At 40.7% G+C, this 15,804-nt stretch overlaps 2 long non-coding RNA genes across 2 annotated transcripts; one reads left to right on the top strand and one right to left on the bottom strand.

Moving 5' to 3' along the window:
- Positions 1–1,003: 1,003 nt before the first annotated feature.
- On the bottom strand, positions 1,004–15,001 carry LOC118562185. Its single transcript, XR_004930493.1, has 3 exons — positions 14,909–15,001; positions 7,054–7,056; positions 1,004–1,107 (listed from the first exon to the last, which is right to left on the bottom strand). It is a non-coding gene; the product is annotated as an uncharacterized LOC118562185 (long non-coding RNA).
- On the top strand, positions 11,052–14,826 carry LOC118562186. Its single transcript, XR_004930494.1, has 2 exons — positions 11,052–11,172; positions 14,616–14,826. It is a non-coding gene; the product is annotated as an uncharacterized LOC118562186 (long non-coding RNA).
- Positions 15,002–15,804: the final 803 nt, after the last annotated feature.

The following is a 15,804-nucleotide window of genomic DNA, read 5'->3' as shown; positions in this document are numbered from 1 at the left end:
TCTTAGTCTTATTAAGGACGTGAGCAGCAGTGTTCTGGATCAACTGCAGTTGTCTGATCGACTTTGTTGGTGGACCTGTGAAAACACAGTTTCAGTATTGTATTTGCCTCTCTTAGTGCAACGGCCCTCAAACTGGGGTGTGAATCTGTTATTGGGCCTGAGGAGGCATTACTGAAGATGTGTTGTGGTTGAGTCAAGTATCAAAATGGACAAATATTTAACTCTGTCCACCTCATCATTTAAGGTCAAAGCCAAATCAGCTAAAATTAGGAAGTATGACAACAGTTACATTGAGTTTGGCTTTATGGAGAATGAGGATGGGAGACCAAAATGTTTTTCTCTTCATGTGCTAGCAAACAAGCTTTGTATCTGTTGGCGTAGTGTATCACAAAAAGTAAGAAGCCACACTCAATAGGAATGGACCTTGTGCTTCCTGCTGCAGTGGGCATGTGTGACATTCAGGAACAGTTATTGGATAGACTGTGTTCATGTGATCAGTTTTCTATACAGCTGGATGAACCTACAGACATTTCCATTGCTGCTCAACTGATAGCTCTGGTGCTCTATCCCTGGGAGGGAAACATTATGGAGGATTTTTGTTTATGCAAGGAGGTCTTGGGCAGGACAACTGGTGAGGAAATATTTAAGCTAGTTGATGCTTTTTTGACTGAAGCGAGACTGAGCTGGAAAAATGTCTCTGTTGGTACGGATGGCTCAGCAGTGATGACCGGCCCAAAGAGTGGAGTTGAAGCGTGGATAAAATCCATCAATACATGTGTTATAGCTACCCACTGTGTCCAGCATCAGCAGGACGCATCTGTCTGTTGCTATTGTGAGGAATGTTGTGACTTCACACCTAACACCACTGTGTGAGAACTTCAGCTCATATTTCTCTGATGTGAACACTGATGCCTGGGACTGGGTGCTGATCCATTTTCACCTGCTGCAACAAGAAATGGCTTAAGAGGTAAAACAGAAGAACAGCTCTTGGAGTTATCTTGTGACAGAACATTGAAGGCCAGATTCCAACAGGAAAATCATGCAAACTTTTGGGCCTCCCTCTCACATGAGTATCGTGAACTGGCTGCTGAGGCCATGAAAATGTTGCTGCAGTTTCCAACCACTTACCTGTGAATCAACATTTTCAGTTCTGACTGTAATCAAGAACAAATGCAGAGCTGGTTTACAAGTGGAAGATGATCTTAGAGTTTGTTTGTCATCCATGCCCCCAAGAATTAACTGTGGGGAGAGACAGGCTCTTCCTTCTCACTAATTGTCAAGAGGTTATTGATGTCATTGATGAATGGCTTGACTGTGTGTAACAAAGCCTGAAGCAGATATTCATAAGAATGTTTTTTGTTTTCTGCCAATAGTTTGTATAAGATGTTTGTTTTGCTAAAATTTAACCAATTAAAATGGACCAAAATGGGTTTCACTAGAATTTCTTTCAATCTTCTCACAAGTTTTTTTGTAGTTTTTTTTTTTTTTTTTGGAAGGTTTAAAAAGTTATATTAAAATCTTTTTTATTTCTTTAACATATTAGTGATGGACCGATACAGGTTTTTGAAGGCAGATGCTTATTATTTTGACATCTATGTGCTGCCTATTTTTTTGGCCTATTATTGAAGACGATATTGCCTTTTATGTATTTATATGATAATGACAATTGTAACAAATATTTCACAACTGTTAATTTGAACAAAAAACATTAACAAATCAAACAAAACAATGGATAGCAAATGGAAGGAGTAGCAAATCGCTAATATTAGGTGTATTTACCTTTTTTTAAAAAAAACATACATAATTCCTGATGTGTTTAACTCCACAAAAGGCTGTTTAAAATTGTATCAGCATGAATCTAAAGGGGTCCTTGGAAAAAAATTCTTGCTGCTAAAAGGCCCCTTGTCACGAAAAGTTAGAGAACCCATACATTAGTACACGAAGATTTTAGGCTTGATTTGTGGTTACAAGCTGTAAGGAGGGAAGTAGGAAAGGACCCTATATGCTTCCTGTCATGGTTCCTAGGGATAGGGATGACACAATGTGAGAGGACCCAAGATGGCGAAGTGAGAAACAATGTTTTTTTGCAGGCTCTGATTAAAAAGTATTGTTTATCCCAAGATGTCAAATTCCTTTGCAACATTCCACATTCAACTTTACACTTCCTTTGCAACCGTTTTTCTAATTATAGCTTTTTCAGCACTTTTTTATTTGAGTCTTTCGGTCTAAGTTGCAAACATGACGGACCATAACTACAACTTCACTGCTCTATGGGAGGCTTGTGATGAGAGTGACACCGAAGACATTGATGTCGACAAATTCTCTTCCAAAATAAAATAAGATTAATCTGGACCACATACCAACAAAGAGCCTTAAGCCTAAAAAAATGAAGGGGAAATACAAAGGTGAAGGAAATATCGGTACCGCTATTCTCCAGGCTGTTCAGGCGTTAACCGAGAAAATGGAGGACCAGACTGAACTTTTAAAGAGATTTGATAAACGCATTGAAGCTAACACAAATTCTTCAGCTCAAAGAAAAGATTAATGAGCTCCAAACAGAAAACAACACGCTAAAAAGAGCAACCGAGGACCAGACTTGGTACAAAAGGAGATGGAGATGGAATCTGAGGCTGACTGGGTTACCAGTAGAAGAGGGAGAAAACATAAGAGAAGTCATCATCGGAATACTTACCAGAGTTGTTCCCCTCTCTGTGGACCAGCTGCGAGACACTGTGGATACGGCTTACTGCGGCTACTTCCAACAACACGCCGAGGGCGATTATCATCCAGTTCGGGATGGGAACCGTCAGAGATGAAGTGTGGAAAAAGGATGTATATCCGAGATGTATATCCGCTTCAAAGATGACTTTTCCAAAGAAGATCGGGATGCTCGTTCCAAGCTGTGGCCTTTGGTCCAGGATGTCAGGAAGAAGGGGAAAAGAGCGCTCCTGAAGGAGGGTTATGCTCTGATCGACAATCATCGTGTGGACCCTAACGGACCAACTTACTTTAGTTACATTGGTCTATAACAGGTACTGTGAATTTACCTTGTTAGTTAAATGTTACCCGAAGGCTTGTTGCAGATGTAATTACTAAGTTCTGTTTGGGATATCAGCGACTCATTCCTGCGCAATTATACTTTCAGCGCACACTTGGTACTTTGTAAATGTTATCTTCTTTTTCTTTGAATACAAGGGGATTGAAAAACAATGTGGAACATAAGGCAACATTTCTTTTTTGTAAGGAGCAAAAAAGCAATATTATTTTCCTGCAAGAAACTCACTCAGTGGAGGAAGACATGAAATTCTGGAAACAACAATGGGGAGACAGTATTTCTTTCAGCCACGGCACTTTACATTCAGCTGGAGTGATGATTATGTTCAACAGGGTTTCTGGAAATGTGATTATCCACATAAGTGACACCAATGGTCATTGGCCTGTGATGGTGATTGAATTTAATGATGTTAATCATATTTTGATCTGTGTATATGGATACAACAGAAGGTTATAAAACAAGCAACTTTATGCTTCTTCAGCAAGATGGTAGAAGAATGGAAAATGACCTGTACTACTGACAAAGTTATTTCTGGGGGTGATTTTAATTTGGTTCCTGACCTCTGGATGGATCGCTTTCCCCCAAGATGTCAAAGCCACTTTTATGATGAAATCATAAGAGCATTCACCATGAAAACAGATCTGATCGACTACTGGAGAATGAAACAGCCCAATACCAAACAATACACATGGTTTAGTTCAGCCAATAATGGCCAATGCTCAAGGTTAGACTTTTGGTTAATTTCTACCAACCTGATAAATGCAGTCCATAAATGTGAAATATTGGCATCACCTTTAACAGATCACTGTGGCATTTCAATTTTCTTTCAACTTGACAGGAAGAAGGTGATTTCCCCCCTCTTTATGGAAGTTCAATAACAGCCTCTTAGACAATGAGGAGTTCTGTAACGAAACTAAAAACTTACTACATGGAATTAATTAGAAATGTCTCATTTAAATAAATGCGAGTGGTTTAAATTCAAAATTAAAGATATTGCCATTCTTAGGAGCAAATATATCTCTAAAATAAAAAAGCAAATACAACAGGACATTATAAAGGATGTGAACAGATTATGTTTAAACAAACTTATCTTCAGATGAACAAGTTGAACTAAATAGTCTTCAAACCCAATTGGACAATCTATATTTAGAGAAAGGAAAAGGAGTATTTATACGCTCTAAAGCTCGCTGGCTTGAAGAAGGGTAAAAAACACTTCCTACTTCTTTAGTTTAGAAAGACAAAGACAAACAAAGAAGAAAATTAATAAGTTACTTATTGATCGTAAAATTATTGATAACCAGGACGAAGTTAATGATGAGATAAGAAACTTATAAAAAACTGTATACAACCAAATTTTCAGTAAACCATTGTCAAACATTTTTTTAGAAAATTGGGAAATATAGGAAAATAATTGATGGGAATTTTAAGCAACTTATGGATGACAACCTCAAAATTGAAGAGTTAGATTTAGCAATTGTGAAGATGTCAGAAGGAAAATCCTCTGGACTGGATGGTCTAAAAGTAGAGTTTTATATCCATTTTTGGAATGATATCAGACTACTGCTTTTTAATGCCCTGTTGGAATGTATTTCATCTGGTCAGCTGTCCCCTATAACGAAAAGAGGTATTATTACCCTAATTCTAAAGCCCAATAAAGACAAGTTGTTATTAGACAATTGGAGGCCTATAACACTACTATGTAATGACTATAAACTGCTAGCACATTTAGGGATTAATGGAAATGAAATTACAGATAAAACTGCTAAGGAAGCATAAAAAAGTAGAACCACTGATATGATGATTGACTTAAGTAAGACAGAAAGTATCATTAAACAAAGGATGAAGGAAACATGGCAAAAGCAATGGGAAGGAGAAAGGAGAGGAAGATGGCGGTATCGAATTCAACAGAACGTCGAAGAAATGAGGATAGCAGAAGGAAACAGAAGAGAAGAAACTGGTATTTCAAGACTTAGATTTGGACACAGGATTAAATAAAACACTATTCAAAATAGGGAAACATACGTCAGGTAAATGTGAATATTGTGGAAAAGACGAAACAGTAGAACACGCAGTGATGTATTGTAAGAAGTATGAAGAAGAAAAAAGGAATTTGGTTAGAGATCTTAATGAGGAGAAAGTTAAATTTGTAGTGGTAGATATTCTGCAGGAAAATTCAAATAAATACATTTTAACAATATTTATTTAAATATTTAATAATAACAGGAATAGTTGGGAGGATTTAGTATTTGTAAATTAATATTATAGATAGGGACATTCTAACCCACACTCCTTACCAGTTGGTGGCGGTAATGCGCAATGAAAAGATGTTTTCCAACCACCAATAAACACGAAGAAGAAGAAGTTCTCTTCCGGGTTGTTTGTCGTTTTGCTGTGAGACCAGAAGCGGGAGTGTTGGTGAAGCTGAAAGAGAGCAGCAGCTGCTGCAGGTGATGAAGTCTGGAAAGAAGTCCAGCAGCTGGAGGCACAGCGGAGAAACTGGAGGGAAGCAGGAGCTCAAAGAGCGGCAGGACGCAGCAGAGGAGACACCAATGATGGGGGATGTTTTCCAGCCCAGAGTTCTGCTGCACCCATCAGGTTTGGAGATTTCCTTCTTCATGCTAACTGTGTGGATGGAGCTAAAGTTTAGGAGCCGTTTTCAGCAGCTGATGGATTCCTCCTCTTCATCAGAACTTGTTGCAGGGTTTCCCCCAGAAAACTGGCTAAGCCTGCAGCTCTGCTTAGGAGGTGCTAATGCTAGCTTAGCATGTAGCACATGGGATGCTAATGCTAGTTTAGCATGTAGCACATGGAATGCTAATGCTAGCTTATAATGTAGCAACATTCAGCATCAATTTCTTCTTGTCTGTCTGCCTGGGAAAGTTCCCCCAAACATCACTTTTTGCTTTATCTTGTCTAGAAAGATAGTTGTTCCATTTAAATGGATTTAGACTACATACAATGTTGAGTCCATCCTGGTTTGATCTGTTTGTATGCTTTGTGCTACATCACGTAACCATGTCATGCTGTTCATAAGATAACAGATCTTCTGTCTCTGGGGTTCTAACAAGCCACCTGTTACCTGCCCGTTCAATTTTGGTTTCCTCACCTGCATCTTTGAGGATCATTCTAGCCTGACAGTTTTGTTCATGGGACTCGTTCCTTAGACCAAACAGGTAATAGACCCCTTGCACCTGACGTCACAGTCACGTGATCGGGGGTGCGCGCCTCCATCTTGGTGGGCACGCTAGCCTGACAGCCCGTCTACTACCATGACAAAACGGGTGATTTAGAGCGTACTTTTAGTTAGTTTATTTTTGGAATCTAAGCAATGCCTACGACTTGTTGTGCTCCCGGTTGCACAGAGAGGCATTCCAAATCGTTGGATGTACGTTTCGGACGTTTACCGAAGGATGAGGAAATGGATATTTTCAATTAAAAGAGCGCAGGCAGACACTCCCAAAGGACTGGGGGAGCCATCATTCTACGAGAGAATTTGCAGTCTACACTTCATCTCCGGTAAATTAGGCTACAACTTAATTCTGCTCTAGTCATTGTTCTACTTAAATAGCGGCGGAGTGGAGGTAGCGATCGCAAAACGGGCCGGAGAAGCGGCCCGTTTAGCGATCGCTACAGCAGCCGCCGCTGTCTGATCGCTACGCGGGCGGCTGTCTGATCGCTACACGGGCCGGAGAAGCAGACAGCGGCTTCTCCGGCCCGTGTAGCGATCGCTACAGCAGCCGCCCCAGCCGCCGCTGTCTGAAGCAGCAGACAGCGGCGGCTCTCCGGTGTAGCGATCGCCACCTCCCCTCCGCCCGTTCACGAGCGCTAGTACTTCTGTGTTTACGCTGCAATGTCGCCGACACCCCCACCCATTTTAACAAGACAAAAACACCTAAATAATCCGTAGTGAGTGATGTTTTTTTAACCTACCGGGCGGGTCTTCCTCTCTGCTTTCTGCTGTTGCACAAACATGTCTGAACATCCATCCATTTTCTGACCCTCTTAATCCCTCATGGCGTCGCGGGCGTTTGCTAGAGCCTTGGACATACCCAGTGAATGTCCTTAGTTTTGGTACACAAGTCTAAGTTAGGGACCAAATAAAGTTTGGGGTCAGCATCGTGATATTCTAACATTGAGGGGGTTTGTAGGTGTATGTGAGACTGACGATGCCAAAAACTGACATTCTGTACTGACTTAAGCCTATACATGTTAGCTCTTTCAGTTATTGGAAGGTTTAATTGTGAAACACTGCTTTATTTCCACACCTAATTCCCTCTTTTCTAAAAGTTGTAAAAACATCGCATTAGTGCTTGTATCTGTCCACTGTTGCCACGGCTACAATAAGATGGGGATGGGGTGGTCAACATGACGTCTTTGGCTGTTTGATCAGTTTCAGTCTCATCTGTTGACGTTGTTGTAACATTGTAAAGATCTAGTTGTTCATAAAGCATGTAATGTGCTTCAGTGTTGGCTGCAGATGTTAAAGAAGAGGCTCCTGAAGAACAGAGTCCTGAGGGGGAGCAGCAGGAGTCAGAGCCCCTCCACATAAAGGAGGAACAGGAGGAACCCGGGGTCCATCAGGAAGGAGAGCAGCTCCTTGTGAAGGAGGAGACTGATAGCAGGTTTCCATTAACTGCTGCTCCTATCAACAGTAAGGATTTGTTTACTTTGTTTCTGTGTCCTGAGTTGTAGCTAAAGGCCAAAACTCTCTGGATTCATTAGCATCCAATCAGACAAAACTATAAAGATTAATGTGTGTCGCTGTCATTAAAATGTTATTTAAATGCAAAACACAATAAGATTAATTTATGTGATAATGTGGGAAATTTTATACATTGCCCGAATCCACACTGCACACATCTAATTGTACCAGAAAGATAGTAATTAGAGGCACACACATTGAAGAGGTGAATAAGTGATTCAAGCTGTGTGGTAATCAGGTAATTATTTTAGTGCAACAGTGTCAGAAAAATATGAGAATGTTAAAAACTATATTTACACTATATTTATATCCCCTTTGTAATCCAAGGAGGAAACACCGTCAGCTTTGCACATGTTATCCATCTACAGTGTGAAAACGGAGCAGGTCTCCTCTCTGCTCTCTTTGCTCTGACTGCATGCAGGTTTTTCAAGGCAAAGCAAATTTATTTGTATAGCACATTTCAGTACAGAGACAATGCAAGGTGCTTTACATGATTAAAATACAGGGAAATAAAACAGAATAAAAGCAAGTAGGAATAAAATGTAGAAACAAAATGGAATAGAAACTAAAAGCAAACATTAAAACCAGTTGGACTACAAAGTTGAACTAATGATGTTTCACTAAAACAGTTTAACTAGAACAATCAAAGGCAATCTTAAACAAATGTGTTGTTGATCTTGATTTAAAGGAACTCAGGCTTTCTGCACTTTTACAGTTTTCTGGAAGTTTGTTCCAGATCAGTGGAGCATAGGAACTAAATGCTGCTTCTCCATGTCTGGTTCCGGTTCTGGTTCTGCAGAGCAGGCTGGAGCCAGAAGACCTGAGTGGTCTGGAGGGTTGATACACTGATAACAAGTCTGTGATGTATTTAGGTGCTAAGCCATTCAGGGATTTATAGACTAACAGAAATATTTTAAAGTCTATTCTCTGAAATACAGGGAGCCAGTGTAAGGACTTTAGAACTGGGGTTATGTGCTCTACTTTCTTAGTCTTAGTGAGGACGCGGGCAGCAGCGTTCTGGATCAGCTGCAGCTGTCTGATCCACTTTTTAGGCAGACCTGTGAAAACACCGTTGCAGTGATCAGTTCTACTAAAAATAATCGCATGGATTAGTTTTTCCAGATCCTGCTGAGACATCAGTCCTTTAATCCTAGAAATGTTCTTCAGGTGATAGAAGGTCCACTTTGTAATGGGGTACCGCCAACGAGCTATTTTTAGAAACGTAACGTCACAATGACGTCACATCACGTGGTACGCAGTGGGGCAAACTCCGGAAAGCCGCCGCTGTTTTGCTGTAAAAGAGACGTGCGTTAGCCTAGGTTTTACTCGTTAAAACGACTGCTTTTTCCAAATCTAAGACCATGGTTTTAAACATTGTTGCTATGGAACGTGCAACAGCGACTCGAGGTACGCTGATCGGCCGTATATGAAGGATGTTTTCTTCAAGACTGCCAAGGAGAAATGTGTGCGCTCGGTACACCGGTGCGGTCGGCCTACATATGTAGCAAGCATTTTGTCGGAGGAAAGGGCACAACCGAAGAACATCCTGACCCAATTCCAGCGACATCAAGTCAAGGTAAGAGTATTTTGGTGACCGACATGTTAATAAAAAGCGCCTGCTACCATGATCGCATATAGGCTATCATGGTAGCAGGCGCTAACATGATAGCCTGCTACCAGGATAGCCTACTCAAAAACATTTCAAATGAGAAACATTAAACACGGACGGTGATTACAAAAAAAAACGGCCGAATACGGCATGACCGCCGCGCATCCCCCACACCTGATATGATCGCCGCGCAGGAAAAAAAAAACAAAGCTTACCGTTCATGAACTCGGTTCGTTTTCCAGTCTTTTTAAGCCCTCGACACTCAAGCCATCGTTTGAGCTGAACGTTGGTGTGTTCTTCGACAGTGCGACCAGTAAACCGTGCGCCTGGGACACCGTCTTGGGAAAGTTTAATGGCTGCAAAGTCGGTCATATCCTGGTTCTGTTGCGCTTGTAATAACTGGGTACTCGTGCATTCTTTATCTGTTGTTTATCTGTGTGCCCTACCTAAGCGGCAAAAGGGGCGTTGCTCTTGAGACGGTGACGTCACGTGCGCGGTACCCCATTTAAAATCAATAGGAGAGTCAGTAGCTGTGTTTCATGCTCTTTTGTTTTTAACGCCACAGAACCAGTGGTGCTTCGGTGAGCTGCTGCCTTGCGCTTGAAGTCAGGTGCGCAAAATTGCGTTACATGTAATTTAGGTAAAATCCAGCAGCTGGATCATGCATAAAGACGCAGCGTGAACCCGTGTGTGCTTTAAGTGATGCAGCTGAGGGGGAAATGTTGGACCGTACTGGCTTGATGAAACTCCGCCTCATTCACCAATTAGACCAAAATGGATAAAAAAAACCCGTAGAATAATGATAACCTGTAATGTTTTCATTGCCTGGATGTGAATATGATGATTCATATTGTGCCTTTTATAATCAACTACAATATTTTCTTATGGTAAATGGACTGAACTTATATAGAGCTTTTCCAGTGATTCTGACCACTCAAAGCACTGTACACTATAGCCACATTCACCCAGTAGCTCTCACTAACGCGCACACATTCATACACCGACACACAGCTCGGTAGGAAACTTGGGGTTAAGTGCCTTGCCCAGGGTGGCAAGGGGAAGCTGGAATCGAACCCACAACCTTCTGATTGCCAGACAACTACTCAACCCATCAAGCCACAGCCTTATCAAAGTAAAAGATTTCTCTTCTGTCTAAACTAAAAGGGCATTCATGTAAGGCGGTCTGCGACCGGAGTCCATGCTAGCAGCAATAAACCAAGTTAATATAAAAGTTATGTTTATTTTCGCCTTATGTTAGAAACAGGGCAGTGTAGTCCAACTACGCTGTCCTCCCAACAGAGATGGATAGAGAACTGTGGACATGAAGTCCACATAGTCTAACAAAATGTCCTAAATATATCTTAATTAAAACGAGCCTCAGTTTAGGCTGAGATAAAAAATTATTTCTAACTTGCATAATGTGTTTCAATGTTTCCTGCAGATGTTAAGAAGCTGATTGTTAAAGAAGAAGCTTCTTTAGACCACAGACCTCCTGCTGACCTGCATGACCAAAAGCCCCCCCACATAAAGGAGGAACAGGAGGGAGTCTACATCAGTCTGCCAGGAGAGAAGCTCAATGGGAAGGAGGTGATTAATGCCATCAGGTTTCCAGTCTCTGCTCCTCCCATAAAGAGTCTGGATGATGAACAGTCTCTGCTGCTCTCACAGCTTTATCCACACCAAATTAAAGGCAGAGAGCTTCCAGAAGAAAATGAAGGAAAAGAATCCATCAGGATACAAGATCATGGAGATGCTTCCACTTCTTCAGAGGCTGAAGACACTGAGGAGTATGAAGAAGACAGTAATGTAGATCACCGTCTCTCTGAGCTGAAACACTTGTCAGACTCAGGATATAAGAAATGTTCTAAAGAGAAGAAAAAATTTAGGAAAGGCCACACAGAAGTTAAGCTTAGCTGCAAAGACTGTGGCAAAACATTTATGAGAAATTCAGCTTTAAACAAACACATGAGAGTACATACAGGAGAGAAGCCTTTCTGTTGTGATCTATGTGGACAAAGATTTAGCGTGAAAGGAAGTTTAAACAGACACATGAGAATCCATACAGGACAGAAGCCTTTCTGTTGTGATCTATGTGGACAAAGATTTAGCGAGAAAGGAACTTTAAACACACACATGAGAATCCATACAGGACAGAAGCCTTTCTGTTGTGATCTATGTGGACAAAGGTTTAGTCGAAAATCATATATAATCACACACATGAGAATCCATACAGGACAGAAGCCTTTCTGTTGTGATATATGTGGAAAAAGATTTAGCCAAAAAAGTGATTTAAACATACACATGAGAATCCATACAGGACAGAAGCCTTTCTGTTGTGATCTATGTGGACAAAGATTTAGCGAGAAAGGAACTTTAAACACACACATGAGAATCCATACAGGACAGAAGCCTTTCTGTTGTGATCTATGTGGACAAAGCTTTAGTCGAAAATCATATATAATCACACACATGAGAATCCATACAGGACAGAAGCCTTTCTGTTGTGATATATGTGGAAAAAGATTTAGCCAAAAAGGAGATGTAAACATACACATGAGAATCCATACAGGGCAGAAGCCTTTTTGTTGTGATCTATGTGGACAAAGATTTGGCCACAAATCTAGCTTAAACAAGCACAGAAGAAACCATACATTGCAAGAAATGGCAAGTTTTTTTGTATAGCACATTTCAGTACAAAGACAATGCAAAGGGCTTTACATGTTTAAAATGTAGGAAAATAAAAACAGAAACAAATTGGACTACAAATTTAAATGTTTCATTTAACAGTTTAACTAGAACAGTCAAAGGCAATCCTGAACAAATGTGTTTTATAATCTTGATTTAAAATAACTCAGGCTTTTAAGCACTTTTTAAAGTCATCTGTATGTTTGTTTGAGTTGGTAGAATATAGTAAGTCAACTTTGTACAGGTTGTAAAGTGCTTTGGGGCCGTCGGAGTATTTATTGTGCTATACAAGTACAAGCCATTTACCAGATTAGGCTTGAATCAGAAGACCTTAGTGGTCTGGAGGGTTGATTATGCTGATAACAAGTGTGTGATGTATTTAGGTGCTAGGCCATTCAGGGATTCTATAGACTAACACGTTTATTTTGAACTCTATTTTCTGAGATACAGGGAGTTAGTGTAAGGTCTGAAGGAACAGGTCGATGTTCTCTGCTTTCTTAGTCTTATTGAGGATGTGAGCAGCAGCGTTCTGGATCAGCTGCAGCTGTCAGATTTTTTTGGTGGACCTGTGAAAACACCATTTCAGTTTTTGATTTGACTAAAATTAAATGTATGGATTAGTTTTTGCGTAACCTGCTGAGACATCAGTCCTTTAATCTTGGAAATGTTCTTCAGGTGAGAGAAGGCAGACTTTGCAATCACATTTAGATGCCTTTGCAGGTTCAAGCCTGAGTCCATTAGTGCAACAACCCTCAAACTGAGGTCTCCAGACCATGGGTTGGGGGTCTGTGAAACTATGTTGTTGGGCCTGAGGAGGGACTGCTGAGGATGTGTTGTGGTTGAGCTAAGTATCACAATGAACAAATATTTAACTCTGTCCAACTTATCATGTAAGGTAAAAGCCAAATCAGCTAAAATTAGGAAGTATGACAACAGTTACATCGAGTTTGGCTTTATGGAGAATGAGGATTGGAGACCAAAATATGTTTGTCTTCAAGTGCTAGCAAACAAGCTTTGTATCTGGTGGCGTAGAGCAATGCAAACCGTAAGAAGCTACACTCTATAGGAATGGACCTTGTGCTTCCTGCTGCGGTGGACATGTGTGAGGTTCTACTTGGCACAGATGCAGCTAACAAGTTGAAAAATGTCCCGCTTTCAGACGACACTGTGAGGAGAAGAATTAAAGAACTGTCAGCTGACATTCAGGAACAGTTATTGGATAGACTGTGTTCATGTGATCAGTTTTCTATACAGCTGGATGAACCTACAGACATTTCCATTGCTGCTCAACTGATAGCTCTGGTGCTCTATCCCTGGGAGGGAAACATTTTGGAGGATTTTTGTTTCTGCAAGAAGGTCTTGGGCAGGACAACTGGTGAGGAAATATTTAAGCTAGTTGATGCTTTTCTGACTGAAGTGAGACTGAGCTGGAAAAATGTCTCTGTTTGTACGGATGGCTCAGCAGTGATGACCGGCCCAAAGAGTGGAGTTGAAGCGTGGATAAAATCCATCAATCCATGCGTTATAGCTACCCACTGTGTCCTGCATCAGCAGTCATAGCTTCCAGAGACATGGACCCAGATCTTCTGTTCTGAACACAGATATCACTGCAGTTAACTTTGTGTAATCCAGAGCTTTGAAATCACGGCTGTTTGGTCAACTTTTCCCAAATCTGGATGCTGAACATGACGCACTGCTTTATCACTGAGGTGTGATGGTTGTCTCGTGGAAAAGTGTTGCAGAGTTTTTGAGCTACACAGAGAAATGGCTGAATTTATGAGAGGAAAACATGGACATTGTACATTTCTTTCATGATCCAGACTGCATTGCCAAGTTAGCCTATCTTGCAGACATATTCAACATATTGAACAGCCTCAACCTCTCCATCCAAGGAAGCTACACATCTATCCTTGAAGTTAGAGACAAAATCACCGCCTTTATGAAGAAGAATAAAATATGGAATAACAGACATGTTCCCCCAACTGACTGACTTTTTAAACAATGAGAAGCTGTCTGTTGCTATTGTGAGGGATGTTGTGACTTCACACCTAACATCACTGTGTGAGAACTTCAGCTCATATTTCTCTGATGTGAACACTGATGCCTGGGACTGGGTGCTGATCCATTTTCACCTGCTGCAACAAGAAATGTCTTAAGAGGTAAAACAGAAGAACAGCTCTTGGAGTTATCTTGTGACAGAACATTGAAGGCCAGATTCCAACAGGAAAATCATGCAAACTTTTGGGCCTCCCTCTCACATGAGTATCCTGAACTGGCTGCTGAGGACATGAAAATATTGCTGCCGTTTTGTTAGAATTATTTTTATTATTCTCTACATGTTTATTTTTATTTACCATGTTTATGGCATTTATCACATATTTACTCATTACTATTAAAAAGGTTTTGAGGTTTGAGTTTATTCAGACATTAAAGTGTTTCTCAGATGACTAATATCTCTCATGTATTATTGTGTTTATTATTATTGTCATTTATTTACTGGAACATATACCATGCTTCATCTTACCTCATACTATGTTTTTCAACTGTCTCTCTTATCATTGCAGAAGGCCTGCAGAGATATAACTCTTTTTCTAAGACCTGAACTGAACTGTGTAAATGGCGTTGTATTATCTTGAATGTCACATCATAAATGGTTTCTAATTAGGGACCTCCCTGAACACAATAAAGAGAGAGGAAGCACAGGGTGTGTTTTCAGAGCAGTAAGGAGTTGTAACTGAGCACATCTCTGCTGTTCTCCTCTCAAATAAAACCAAACTAACGTTTGTTGTCTTTCTTCCCTTGTGTTGTTTAATGAAGGTTTTAGGTATTTGAACCTGACATGTTTCCAACCACTTACCTGTGAATCAACATTTTCAACTCTGACTGTAATGAAGAACAAATGCAGAGCTAGTTTACAAGTGGAAGATGATCTTAGAGTTTGTTTGTCATCCATGCCTGCAACAATAATCTGTGTGGGGAGAGACAGGCTCATCCTTCTCACTAATTGTCAAAAGGTCATTGAAAAATCGCTTGACTGTGTAACAAAGCCTAAAGCAGATATTGATAACTGGGAGTTGGTTCCACAGGAGAGGAGCCTGATAGCTAAAGGATCTGCCTCCCATTCTGGTTTTAGAGACTCTAGGAACCACCAGCAGACCCGCAGTCTGAGAGCGAAGTGCTCTGTTAGGAACATACGGGGTAATCAGAGCTCTGATACATGGGGAGTGGTGGCCTAGTGGTTAGAGCAGTGCGCTTGCCCTCTGAGAAGGATGCAAGTACCCGGTTCGATCCCCAGTGCCTGCACTCTGGGTCCCTGAGCAAGACCCTTAACCCCTGATTGCTCCCCAGGCGCCACACAGTGGCAGCCCACTGCTCCCCAAAGGGATGGGTTAAGATGCTGAAGTGAATTTCTCTATTGCGAGATCAACATGTTCAATTATTATTATTATATGATGGAGCTTGATTATTATAGAATCAGCTACACCTGTTAGAAAATCTAAACTCTCCTGAGTTCCCTAATGTGTTTTTTGTCTGCTTTAACTCTAGATCAGGAGAAGTAGCTATTTTAATCCACAAAAACGTTAGTTTTACAATATTAAACAAAATTATAGATCCTAAAGGTAGATTCATTATAATAAAAACATCTATTCACAAACAAAAGTTATGTATTGTCAGTTTATATGGTCCAAATGTTGATGATCCCTCATTCTTTTATAAACCTTTATGCACTTTCAAAGCAATTGGATTGTTCTC

The sequence above is a fragment of the Fundulus heteroclitus genome, unplaced genomic scaffold (assembly GCF_011125445.2).
Source record: "Fundulus heteroclitus isolate FHET01 unplaced genomic scaffold, MU-UCD_Fhet_4.1 scaffold_814, whole genome shotgun sequence".
NCBI lineage: Eukaryota > Metazoa > Chordata > Actinopteri > Cyprinodontiformes > Fundulidae > Fundulus > Fundulus heteroclitus.
Note: the sequence above shows the minus strand (reverse complement) of the source record. Positions and strands in the feature narration are given on the sequence as shown.